The following is a 14,017-nucleotide window of genomic DNA, read 5'->3' as shown; positions in this document are numbered from 1 at the left end:
TCCCGCATCAAAGCGTTTACAGCCCTGGCCTGTGCCTCCAATTGAGAAATAATCTCCTTTAAGTGAACCGTCATTGTCACCCCTTCGTGGAGCACGGATCCCACTACGTTATTCTCGTCCCCCAGGATTTTGCGCAGCTGGTTCTTCAACCCATTCATCTGGAGGGCCAGCTGCACATTATCCAAACTGTTTATGGCAGACGCCCTGGTGTTAAACCCCATGAAAATGTCATTTAAAGTCCCTTGCCTCTGCCTGCCTGGTTCGGCCCTATCCCACTGTTTATACAAGTCTGTCACTTTGACATCCCCGAAGTCCAGTTCATAGAACTTCCGGAACATCCGCAGCAGAGCCTGGTATAACAGCTCGGTTTCCCGGGGAAACCACGTAGGTAGTCAGATTTAGCACCACTGATGCCACCACGTAGTGAACCCCCTGATAAAGTAGTTACTCGATGGGGACCAACACTAAAGCATTCCCTGGCCCCCTGGTTGTTGTCGGGCACCCGTGTGGGACAGTGGGCTTGGCCGTGGGTGGGGGCTTCCTTTCCTGAACTACAAGTTCGGTGGCATTTACTGGTACCCGGGTATTGGGGGTCACACACGCCTCCCCGCTGTAATCCCATTCCACCCCATCCCCGACATCCTGCCACCACCTATAGAAAGCAATGGAGATCCCCGCTGAACACACGCGAGTGGCTCCCCACATACACAAATAAATCCCTTGGTCGTACGCCCACCATTTCTCCCAGCACACCGTGACCCCACCAGATGACCCCGTGATGGTTCGGTAGGTATCATTATCCAGACGTTCCCAGTCCGAGTATTGGTCTCCCACGTCCCTCTTGAGCTTTCTGAGCCACCACCACCGTCCCAGAGGTATGTCCCCTTGGCAAGTTAGGCATACCTTCCTGCCTTCTGTCACTCTCACTCTGGAAGTGGCCACAGTGATCTCCGGGCAGGGGATGGAGGCCTCTCCGTAGGTAAAGTCCTTATGGTTGGAGTACTTGGTGGAGTTCGATCCCAACCACCCAGGCCATTTCCCGTCGTGGGAGTAGGTGACCCGGCCATCCGCCGCCGGAGTCCCTTCTCCTGTGGTCACTGTCGGCGCTCTGCCCCCGGAGCATCCGAAAACCGGGGAGTCCTCGGTGTCCCCTCGGTGCCCGGTGCAGATCCTTAGCGATACCAGTATCACTAACGTCTAGTAGGGAGGTGTTGACATCTGAAAGGCAAGAAGAACATGGCCTTGCCTTGAGAGACCTCACCAGGCCTGGCCCGCGTAACATGTTCCAAACACAAAATGCTGTACCCAACAGTTACTGCCTTACCTAAACACATATGCACACAACACAAAGTAACAAAACAGGAAGGGAAAATATATACACCGCCACCCATCCCCCGGATGGCCAGGCTACATCCTGTCACTGTACAGGCGTCGTCGACCACTCGGAGGATGCCCTCTGCTGAGGGGCCGTATACTCCCCCTTAATGGGTCTGGTGCTGCCCTCCAAAGCCGTCCCGAGCCCCGGATAATCGGTGGGAGACCCTTGTTAGCGCAACCGAGCACCCTTCCTGTTGTCTTTCGCCTTCTCAGTCTGGGGCGGGGAGCTAAGTAAACAGGGGACCACAGCGCCCTGGGCCGTGGCACTCTAGCACTCCTCCTTACTGCCGGTGCAGAGTCCCACGTTATGGGCTACAACGCGATCTCCTCCACCTCTTGGGCTAACCCCAGCTGATCCACCATGGGAGGTTCAGCTTCCCTTTGGACCTTGCTAGTGGTAGAGCCTTTCTCCCCACTTCTGCTAGTGGGCTGGGAACCCCTACGCAGTTGTGGGATAGCCTTATTGGAGCAGTGAACCATCCCCGGCTGTACAGCTTCGGGGCCCGTTGCCTCCTCCGGAGCCTCCACATCCACCAGGGTCTGTTCCTCCTCCAGTGCCTGGTTCCCTTCCCTTGCTCGTCCCCTCTGTTTGATACCCCTTTTGGGGTCAAACAACTTACACTGATTAATGTGATACCACTTCACTCGGCGAGGCAATTGAACCGCATAGACCATAGAGCTAGCCTTGTCGACTATGCTGTATGGTCCCATATACAGTGGTTCAAATACCCCGACCCGGGCGAAGCTTCTCACCATCACCTGGTCGCCCACCTCCCAATCATGGTGACTACGGGGTTCCAGCAGCAGCCGATTGGCACGGTGCTGTTTACCCATGTTGTTGGCCGCCTGCCAATGAAACTGTTGAAGCTGTTCGAACAGATTCCTGACGAAGCGGTCCTGGTTCAGCTCTCGAAGCTGCCCTTCAGTGAGAACCGGCGCCAACACATGCACTAAAGTTCTCATGTTCCGGCCCGTCATCAGCTCATGGGGTGTGTACCCTGTGCTCTTTGACTGACTGGCCCGGATTCCCATGAGGACCTCCACTCACTTGTTCGGTGAGTCTCCCGTCTCTTTGCGCAGCCTTTCCTTTAGGGTCCGGTTCAGGCGTTCTACGGGGCCTGAGGACTGAGGGTTGTAGGCGACATGCCATTTGCCTCTTATCCCCAGCACCTTTAGGGTGGCCTGCATCACCTGGCCGGTGAAGTGGCTTCCCCGGTCGGACTCCACGATTTGAGGTAGACCCTACCAAGAGAACACCTCCCTCACCAGGGTTTTTGCAGTCCCCACTGCGGTAGCTGTTCAGCAAGGGAAGGCTTCCACCCACTTGGAAAACACATCCACCAGGACGAGGCAGTATTTATAACCTCCCTGGGTGGCCGGTAGGGATCCGATGTAGTCGATCTGGATCGACTGCCATGGTCCCTCTACCCGACTGACGTGTCCCCTTCCTTTTCTAGGTGTCATGTATGTAACCTTCATGGAACAACACTGCAATACCGTATATACTTGAGAAATGCACACCTTGACCACAGGGGCTGAACTTGTGGGAGACACTCCTCACCTGGTCATCCAGGTATATAAAGGGAGGTCCCACGCAGGGTCAAGACTTCTTGGTCCTGTGAATAAAGTTGCAGGTCACAGAGTAACCTTGTCCATAGAATGTGCCTCGTGTGGATTTGTGGTATTGTGTAAGGACTTTACTGTGGCGACAAGAAACAGGAACCAACGACCCACGAGAATGGCCACCGGTAGCACAGAGGAACGGTACTGTGTTGGTGAGGACTGGGGCGATTTCATTGAGAGGCTTCAGCAGAGCTTTGTCACGAAGGACTGGCTGGGAGATGCAGCAGCCGACAAGTGAAGGGCTCATCTGCTGACCAGCTGTGGATCTAAGACTTATGCACTCATGAAAGGCCTGCTAGCACCCGAGAAGCCGGCGGACAAAACCTTTGAAGAGCTCAGCAAACTAATCAGTGAGCACCTCAAACCAGCGAGCAGCATATACATGGCCCGACATAGATTTTATACCCACCGACGTCGGGAACGACAGAGCATACCAGACTTCGTTGCGGACCTCCGGCGCTTGGCCAGCCTCTGTGTTCACAGATGCCTGCAGGGGGGAGATGCTACGGGATTTATTTATTGAGGGCATCGGTCATGCCGGGATTTTCATAAAGTTAATCGAGACCAAGGACTTGACCTTGGAAGCGGCGGCGTTGCTGGCTCAGACTTTTATGGAGGGGGAGGATAATATACACGCGCAACTCTGACTCCAATCAGGGGGTCAACATCATAAACGCGACTCAGAGCCCAGCAGGCAGGCAAGGGCAGTTCGACACACCCCAGGCAGCAATAGACTCCAGAACAGGTTTTCAACACAGACAACGGCAGGCTGAACGGACATTTACGTCATCCCATGGACAATGCGTTCTGGGATGGGGCCATTGACATCCACTAACAGGGTGCTCAAGAGCAGTCAAATAGACAATCAGCGAGGAATGCCTGGAAACAGCTCTTTTGTTCACAACAATGGGAATCTCAGCTCATGCTGGAGGTGTGGGGGCAGACACGCTGCCAGGACTTGTAGGTTTCAACAGTTCGCCTACAGAAATTGTAACCTCGCTGGCCATTTAGCCAGAATGTGCAGGAAACCTGCGACTAGGCTAATTTACGAGGCAGATGGACCAGAAGAGGGATCTGCAAGGCAGGATAACGCTTGGGGTAAATCAATGGATGCTGAAGTTCAGCGGGTTCATGCGGCAAACATTCACAGCTCATATACCAAAACACCACCTATGATGATGAAAGTCCTATTAAACGGCATCCCGGTACGCATGGAGCTGGACACGGGGGCCAGCCAGTCACTCATGAGCATTCAACAATTCAAAAAGCTATGGCCACTCAAAGCCAGCAGACCCAAACTAGAATGCATTGAGACTCAATTACGGACGTAGACCAAAGAAATCATTCCAGTGCTAGGCAGTGCAATGTTGGCTGTCACACACAATGGATCAGTGAACCGGCTGCCACTCTGGATTGTCCTGGGCAATGGTCCCGCACTGTTGGGGAAGAGCTGGCTAGCTGAGATGAACTGGAAATGGGGGGATGTGCACGCAGTGTCATCTGTGGAGTGAAGTTCATGCTCACAGGTCCTACAGCAATTTGAGTCGCTATTTCAACCTGGCGTTGGGACGTTCAAAGGTACCAAAGTCGTGATTCACATCACCCCGGACGCCAGACCAGTGCACCACAAAGCCAGAGCTGTGCCGTGTGTGATGCGGGAGAAAATTGAAAGTGAATTGGACCGTTTGCTGAGAGAGGGCATCATCTCGCCCGTTGAATTCAGCGACTGGGCAAGCCCCATTGTTCCCATCCTAAAAGCGGATGGCTCGGTCAGGATTTGTGGCGACTACAAGGCCACTATCAACCGTGTACAAGACCAATACCCGCTCCCGAGAGCGGAGGACCTTTTTGCCACACTGGCAGGCAGCAAGCTGTTCACCAAGTTGGACCTCACTTCAGCCTATATGACCCAGGAACTGGCCGACGAATCCAAACTACTGACCACAATCACCACGCACAAGGGGCTGTTTGTTTACAACAGGTGCCCGCTTGGCATTCGATCAGCGGCCGCGATCTTTCAAAGAAACATGGAAAGCCTGCTCAAATCAATACCTGGAACAATCGTATTTCAGGACTTCATCCTGATCACGGGTCGGGACACCGAGGAACACCTCCACAACCTGGAAGAGGTGCTACGCCGACTGGACCGGGTAGGCCTGCGACTCAAGAAGCCTAAGTGTATGTTTTTGGCTCCCGAAGTCAAGTTTCTGGGCAGGAGGGTTGCTGCAGACGGGATTCGGCCCACCGAATCCAAAACAGAGGCGATTCGACGAGCGCCCAGGACTGGCAACACATCGGAATTGCGTTCATTTCTGGGTCTCTTGAACTATTTCGGGAACTTTCTGCCGAACTTAAGCACATTGTTGGAGCTGTTACATGTGCTCCTGCATAAGGGTTGCAATTGGTTTTGGGGGGACTGTAAAGAACGGGCTTTCAATCGGGCGCATAATCTACTCTGTTCAAATAAGTTGTTGATCCTGTACGACCCCTGTAAGAAATTGGTTCTGACATGTGATGCATCGTCCTATGGGGTTGGGTGCATGTTGCAGCAGTGCAATGCTGAGGGGCAACTCCAACCTGTGGCTTATGCCTCCATATCGCTCTCTCAAGCAGAACGTGGATATGGGATGGTCGAGAAGGAAGCACTCTCATGTGTCTATGGAGTGAAAAAGATGCATCAGTACCTTTTTGGCAGGAGGTTCGAATTAGAAACGGACAATAAGCCATTAACACCCCTGTTGTCAGACAGCAAGACTGTCAATACTAATGCATCAGCTCGCATACAGCGATGGGCTCTCACACTGGCTGCGTATGACTACACCATCCGGCACCGGCCTGGTACTGAAAATTGCGCTGACGTGTTCAGCAGGCTCCCACTGGCCACCACTGGGGGGGCAGCGGAGCAAAGCGCTGAGATGGTCATGGCCGTTGATGCCTTTGACAGTGCAGGCTCCCCCATCACAGCCCGCCAGATCAAAATCTGGACCAACAGAGATCCCCTCCTATCTCTGATTAAGAAATGAGCCCTGACTGGGGATTGGGCGCCTGCATATGGAGCATGCCCTGAGGAGGTCAGACCGTTTCACAGGTGGATGGATGAGTTCTCCATCCAAGCCAACTGCCTACTATGGGGCAGCCAGGTAGTCATGCCCCAGAGGGACTGGGAAGCTTTCATCAGGGAACTCCACAGCGAGCACCCAGGCATCGTGCTGATGAAGGCCATTGCCCAGTCACACGTTTGGCAGCCGGGAATTGATTCAGACCTGGAACACTGTGTTCACAGGTGTACGACATGTGCTCCGCTGGGAAATGTCCCCAGGGAGGCCCCGCTCAGCCCATGGCCCTGGCCCACCAGGCCATGGTTACGCATTCACATAGACTACGCGGGCCCGTTCATGGGGAAAATGTTTCTCATTGTAGTTGATGCGTACTCGAAATGGATCAAGTGCATCATTTTGAATTCATGCACGACATCCACCACTGTGGAGAGTCTATGTGCGATCTTTGCGACCAACGGTTTGCCGGACATCCTTGTTAGCGATAATGGCCCATGTTTCACTAGCTACGAATTCCGGGAGTTCATGTCGGGTAATGGCATTAACCATGTCAGGACAGCACCGTTCAAGCCGGCCTCCAATGGCCAGGCGGAATGTGCGGTCCAAATCATAAAACAAGGCATGGTCCGGATTCAAGGTCCCTCCCTTCAATGCCGCCTATCGCGCCTCCTGCTGGCCTATAGGTCCTGACCACACTCGCTCATGGGGGTCCCGCCCGCGGAGCTCCTTATGAAATGTACACTCAAAACTCGGCTGTCCTTCATTCATCCTGTCTTGTCCAACATTGTTGAAGGCAAGCGCCAGTCCCAAAATGAGTACCATGATCGTTCAAGGGGGAGATGTATAGAAATTGGCGACCCCGTATTTGTTCTCAATCATGCTTTGGGGCCCAAATGGCTTAAAGGTACTGTAATAGACAAAGAGGGGAATAGGGTCATCGTGGTTAAAATTAACAATGGGCAGATATGCCGCAAGCATCTGGACCAAGTAAAAAAAAGGTTCAGCATGGACTCTGAGGAACCTGAGGAAGATCATGAGATGGTATTCACACCACCGCCAGTGATCGAGCAACAAGAACAATCAGCAGCATGCACAGTCCCTGCGGTCAGCCCGGACAGGCCGGAATCACCACAGGTGACAGACACGCAGGCCAAGGCTCAACAGCCAGAGCCCCAACTGCGGGGCTCCACGAGCGAGCGCAGACCACCTGAAAGACTTAACCTGTGATCCCAATAAGACGTTGGGGGGGAGGTGATGTCATGTATGTAACCTTCATGTAACAGCACTGCAATACTGTATATACTTGAGAAATGCACACCTTGACCACAGGGGGTGAACTTGTGGGAGACACTCCTCACCTGGTCATCCAGGTATATAAAGGGAGGTCCCATGCAGGGTCATCACTTCTTGGTCCTGTGAATAAAGGTGCAGGTCACAGAGTGTCCATAGAATGTGCCTCATGTGGATTTGTGGTATTGTGTAAGGACTTTACACTGGGGGTCCAGGTTGTTTGCAGCGCAAACCAGACAGCCCGCACAGAAGTCACGGACGTCTTCCCGGGGACCTGGCCACCACCTGCCTTTTCTACCCGTTGCCAGGTAGACTCCAGCCCCGGGTGTCCTGCACTTGGACCCGCATGGGCCAGCTGAAGGAATTCCCTCCGGTGTTGTGGCGGCACTACCCATTTGTCCCCTTTAAACAAAATGCCTTCCCGCACAGCAATATCTGCAGCACTGTACGGGCCCTCAGCCTTTTCCCCCTTTTTGATAGCAGCCAAGGCAGCCTTCAGGACCGGATCCTGCATCTGGACTACTTTAAGGTCCGGGGCCATCGCCACCCCTACGCTCCCTTGTGTCCCTGGCTTGCTTCTTGCTGCTGCTATCCTGCCTGCCTCGTATGGGTCCCATAGGCGACCTGTATGAGCACCTTCCTTTGCTAGCAGGTCTGCCTGCTGGTTACCTTCCCCCCGTGGCTCAGTTTTGGAGTGGACCTTCACCTTATGGATATACACATCCCCGGTTTCTCCCATTGCAGCCACGATCTTTTCTAGCAGGGGTTTGGTCACAAGGGGTTTCCCATCCGCAGAGGTGTACCCCCAGCGTGACCAAATTGCCAGATACTCTGTACATGAATTGCAAGTGAACATGCTGTCCGAGCAAATCGAGTATGGGGTAGGGAATTCCTCGGGGTGTGTGACCACATACATCACCGCCGAGAGTTCCGCCTGCTGGGCGCTCAGGGTGCATGGGAGTTTAAGAGCCAAGGCAATCCCTGCCTTGAGATCCCAAACTCCACAGCCCGTGAGTCTTGTACCTGCTGACACTGAACTGGAACCATCAACGTAGATCTCGCGGCCTGTGGAGTGTATCCCTGCCCGAAATCCAAAGTTGATGTCCCATACCCACTCCACAGAGCATCTATGCGGCTGTCCTGGATAGATTAAATTTGCTGCGAGCCTGGGCTCGCAGAGGCCCTTGACTTTTAATGCCATTTGGGAGAGGAGGAGGGTCCAGCGAGTGATCCTAGCACTGCTCACTGTCCCGTCCTTAATCCTCCCATCCAACAGCATCTGCGTCAGGGTATGACGGGTGAGGAGTGTAATGGGGGATACTCCTGTAAAGATCTGAGCTCTCTTTACTGCCCAGTGAGTGGCAAGCAAGTGCCTCTCACAATTGGAGTATCCCTTTTCTACCTCCGTGAGGACCCTGGAGGAGTACACCACTGGTCTCAGCTGACCGTTTCGCCCCTGGAGCAACATTGCACTTAAGCTGTCGCCACTGGCTGCCACCTCCAGGAAGAATTCCTCCCCCCCATCAATTGCCCCTCGGGCTGTTGCTACCTGCAGGTCTCTCTTAAGATGGACAAATGCTGCCTCACAGCCCTCGTCCACTCCCACTCGATCCCCTTGTGTAGGAGTCTGAGCAGAGGGGGCGGCAGTGGCTGCATAGTTTTCGATGAAGTCCCTACAGTAGCCAGTGATTCCCAGGAAAGACCTTACCTCCGACACATTCGTAGAGGCAGGGAGTTCCTGCACTGCCTTTCTTCTAGCCTCATCAATGCCCCTTTCTCCTGCCCTTATCGTCAGGCCCAGGAATTTTACTTCCCCTAGACCTATCTGGGCTTTCTTGGGGTTAACTTTAAAACCCCCTTCCTTTAATAAGACCAGCAGTTCGGCCAGCAGTGGACCGTGTTCCTCACTGCTGTCTGTGAACAACAACAGGTCGTCCACATACTGGACCCGCTGGTGTGGTTGGCTGAAGCCTTTTAAGCAGTTCGCCATGCATTGGTGAAAGATGCTGGGACTATTATGAAAGCCCTGTGGGAGGCAGCTCCATGTATACTGCTGTTCCCGGAAGGTGAAGGCAAACTTGTACTGGTCTTCCCTCCGTACAGGGATAGACCAGGACCCGTTGGATATGTCCAACACTGTGAACGTGGTTGCGGATGCAGGGATTTCCCCTATCAGATCCACAACCGCCGCTACTGTGGGGGCACAAGCTGGGATGTTTTTATTGAGCACCCTATAATCCACCGTAGCCCTCCAAGAATTGTCCAGTTTCCTAACCGGCCAAAGCGGGGAGTTGACATGGGTGGCTATGGGTCTCAAAACACCCTGCTCGACAAGCGAGCTTAAAGCTGTCTCCAAGTCTGCGTCTGCCTCTCGGGGAAAGCCATTCTGCTTTTGTGGGCGGGACATGAGATCCCCATCTATTCTAACCTCTGCTCCCGTGACTCTCCTACAATCGTGTTTATGAGTGGCAAACGCTGCAAGATTTGCTTGCACATAGGCCCGGTACTCTGCTGGGGTGTTACCGACCAGAACCTCCAGGTTGTAACCCCCTTTTGGCTTCACGGTACACAGAGTCCCTTTTCCCTGTTTCTTATCAATAACCATGACTTCTCCCTCTGCTCCCGTGTCCATTGTGCCCCATAGACAGTGATTCCTCAAGTCTACTAGGATCTGGCGAGCGATGATGAAGATCCCTTTTCCCACCTGCTCCCAGTTCATCAGGAAGCACTTCCATTGTGTTTGGAGTGCTCCTAAACGAACTGCGAGCGGGACTGATAAAAGCCCAGCCTTCTCATTTCCTGTGAACCCAACTAGTTGATACGGCATCCCGTTTGATAGAGGTGAGGTTGCGGGGTCCTCCGAATGGACTATGGTGCTGGAAGCACCGGTGTCCAGAAGGTAAGTACCCAATACACCCTCAACCTCCATCTTGACCCAGGGTCGTCCCCAGGGGTCGTATTCTAGTGGGCACAGGTATGCAGGCTGTGTCTGGGCTAGTCACGGCCTCTGTACTGGCAGAGTTGCTGGTGCTTCCCTGCCTGTTGCCGTGGCTACCTTCCCAGTCCCCTCCAGCGCTGTCCTCACTGCAGCTTCTATCTCGTCAAGGGATGGTGAGGAGCTCCCTCCACTTCCCCCACTCTGGGCGGCTCCTAAAGAACTTCTCCCCCCATATCTCTTTACTGGGCTCCTGCAATCCCTTTTAAAATGCCCAGCTTTCCCGCACCCGTAGCACACTCCCTCCTTATCAGACGAGCGGCCACCCTCCTGGGTGCCATTCCCTTTTGGGAATCGAGTTGGGTTTTACTTCATTTACCCGACCTTTGGAGGTTTTCTCCTCCTCCCCTCCTCCATTCCGTTGGATCATTGCCAGTTGCCTGACCACTGATTCCTTGGTGAGGTTGGGGTCCTGGGAATCGAATCACAGTTCTGCCCTGGCCTTGAGCCGGGGCAAGCAGTTTGCCACCAGCATCCTCAGCCAGCGGCCAGTCTGCACCGTGGAAAGATTCGCCCGGTCGAGGAGCTCCCCACAGGCTGCGTGGTATACCACCCACAGCCTGTCCGCAAACGCCTGCGGGGTTTCCCCTGCGAGCTGCCTTGTCCTTTCGACCCGTTCGAAAGGACTGCCGTCATCGAAGCCCATAGCCTCAAGGACGGCCCTCTGGACCTCAGCAAATGTGCACTGCCCCCTCCGGCATTCTGCTGGGAGGGCCTGGTACAATTTGCTGTCCAGAGAGAAGAGCGGCATCTTGGCTGTCTCTTCCTCGTCGCACCCATTAATTTCCCCTGCTAGCACCACCTCCATGAAGTAGATAGACGGATCCCCGGTGCGAGTGAGTTTGGCCAAATGGGCCACCATGGCCCTGAGTAATTGAACTCCATGGGGAATAATAAAGTCGCTCTCCAGCGCTCCCTGACCTTGGCCACCTCCCTGTGGAGGACCGTACTTGCACTGCCTGACCGGGCACATCTGCCCTGGTTCAGGATCTTTCTGCGCTGGTCCCTCTGCCTCCGGCTGTCTCACCATACCCGGTGCAGCAGACAGTGCCTGGTTACCTGATCCAGCCTTTAACTGATCCTCGGCTGGAGCCTCACGTCCCTGCTGCCGAGCGGGACACATTGGTCCTGCCCCCAGCCCTGGGTATGCTACTACCTGCATGCCCCACTGGTCTTGGTACCCCACCGGACAAACCACCGGTGCCTCAGGAGGTGGTCGGGCGTCTCTTGCCTTTGGAGTCTCCTCTACCCCCCAATACTCTCCTTTGTCCCCTGTGGACCCTCCAGGTCCTATCAGGGCGACCATCCCTTTTGCCTGGGATAGAGCATGGGTGAGAGTTTTAATCCTCTCCTGGCAGGGACCGTGATCTGCCTTTTGAAACTCACTGCTACTGGCCACCTTATAAGCTGCCTACACGTCTTTTAATTTATTCTCCAGTTCCCTAATTTTCTGGGCGTACCGAGATTTCCGTTCCCGGAGGGACTCCTCACAACCCTTGGCCTCAGTGACCTGACACTGAAGCTAGTCCCGGCTATTTCGGAAGGTCTCCTCCAACTACCCCTTCCTTTGCTGCTCCTCAGCTAATTCGGCCAGCAGGTTGTCCCCAACCACAGCCTGGATAGCAGCAAGCTCCTCTGATTTCTGAAGACTCTGTTCCAAGTCCTTCACCCGCTGGTTGAGCTTTCAGACTGGCGGGTGAGGCAGATAAGCCAGATGGCCTTTTCCACCCTGCGGTTGTGGTCCTTCCCTGCTATCCACTGAGCAGCAGCATCCACTGGGCGCTCTGCCTGAGTGAGGGCTTGCACCCAAGGTTTGGTGAGGTTCACCTTGCCAAAAATGTATGAGGACATTGTCTCCTCCATTTTAGTTTCCTCTCTTATCACCTCATCTGTTATATTAACATCTCCTGTTTGCTTGTGTCCTGCCGCGGTCACCATGTTCTGTAAGGGGTTCTGGGGAGTGTTGTTGTGCCTTGGGTGTCTCTCTCTGGACTTCTGCCCTCACAGCTTATGCCTGGCCTGTGAGGTACCCTGAGTGCTGCAAGAGCACTCCTGGAGAGACTGTGTCCACAGCTTATGAAGGGGGTTTTGAGACTCGTGCGTCCCCACAGCTTATGACTAGCCTGTGAGGCAAACTGTGAGTGTCAAACACTCCTGACCCCTTTCTTCCCTAGCCTGTGGCACACAGTTGAGCGTTTGCGAGGCGCTCCTGGCTTCCCTTACACTATTCTGACACAAGACTCACGATCAGGAGATGTAATACAACAGAACTGAGACGAGGCGATTCCAAGAGGAACTTTAAGCTTCCAATTTATTTGACAAGGTGTATCTCAACAAACAGCAATATACCAACAAAACAATCCCCCTAAATCCCACTAAGCGGACACAACGAAAATTTTTACACAAGTTTAATAGCAGTGCAATGCCCAACCTCCCACGGTGCAGGCTCGAAGGGCCGAATGGCCTACTCCTGCACCTATTTTCTATGTTTTCCCTGACCTAACTGAGTTGGAGTTCTGGGGACCAGAGATTATACTCACCACAGCCTTTACAGTCCATCCAGATCAAAACGCGGTTTCGGGGTTCTCTTTTTGCTATCTTCAGGATCTTGAAGTTACTTTTTCGGTTGTGATTTTCTTGGAAACTTGGTTGTTGTTGCGTCTTGTTGTTGCTGTGGATCTACCTGAGTCCAGCTCTCAGGGGAAGATCCTTGTGGAAAAAAAAAAGGTTCAGTCTCCAGTAGCGAAAGGAGGCTGAACTGATGCTGTCTCGGGATGGTGGTTTGCTTCTTCTGTCTTCAGTGTCTTTGGACACTGGTCTTCCTTCTGTGTCGAAAGGCTGACTGCTTGTTGGAACACGAGAAGGGGACCACTTGTCGGGACAGAAATCCCTTCTTATATCCAGTTACCCAGCCAGACCTTTGTGCTGAAATAAATCCTTCCCATTGGTGGGCTTGTCATTTTTGAAAAATGCAGCAGTGTTGGATTTTGAGGAGTTTTTCCACTGACCATCCCTGATGTTAACCTAATCAAGGGTTGAGTAGGTGTTAATTGGGTTGGCAGGGTATGGGCCTCCTGTAGCCATTGTGTAGGCCTTGGGTTTGTTTTGGGTTCCCTAGTTTTCTTAAGGCCTGCATAATATCCCTCCATAATGTAAACGTGGGGGGGACAATAGCCCTGTATCGGTGATGAGACAGTCCCGAATTTTCGAGCAAGGGCACTCCCATTGGCTTGGAGTCCCTTGCTTCGGGCTGACTCTGTCCCACCATTGACCCTCCGGTGTATCCCCGCCCATCCAATCACTGCCCTGCCAAGGCCATATCGTCTCGGTTTCAATCCAAATCTGGTTCTGGGTTCCCTGTTCCTTCCAGGACACTGGCCTGCTGTTTTATTGCAGCAGAGACAGATCCCACAGCTCTTTTCCTTCTGGGTAAAATGAGGGGTTTTCGTCCTCCCCTACACCGTGTAAGCGTTTAGTACTAGCTTGTGATGCATCTTCGTATGGGGTCGGTTGTGTGTTACAGCAAGCCAACGGGTCAGGCAAACTGCGTCCAGAAGCTTATCCAAGGCTGAAAGAGCTTACAGTATGGTTGAAAAAGAAGCATTAGCATGCATATACGGAGTTAAGAAAATGCACCAATACCTATTTGGGCTCCGGTTCGAGCTCGAACCGACCA

The sequence above is a fragment of the Pristiophorus japonicus genome, chromosome 10 (assembly GCF_044704955.1).
Source record: "Pristiophorus japonicus isolate sPriJap1 chromosome 10, sPriJap1.hap1, whole genome shotgun sequence".
Lineage (NCBI taxonomy): Eukaryota > Metazoa > Chordata > Chondrichthyes > Pristiophoridae > Pristiophorus > Pristiophorus japonicus.
This window is presented reverse-complemented; position numbering follows the sequence as displayed.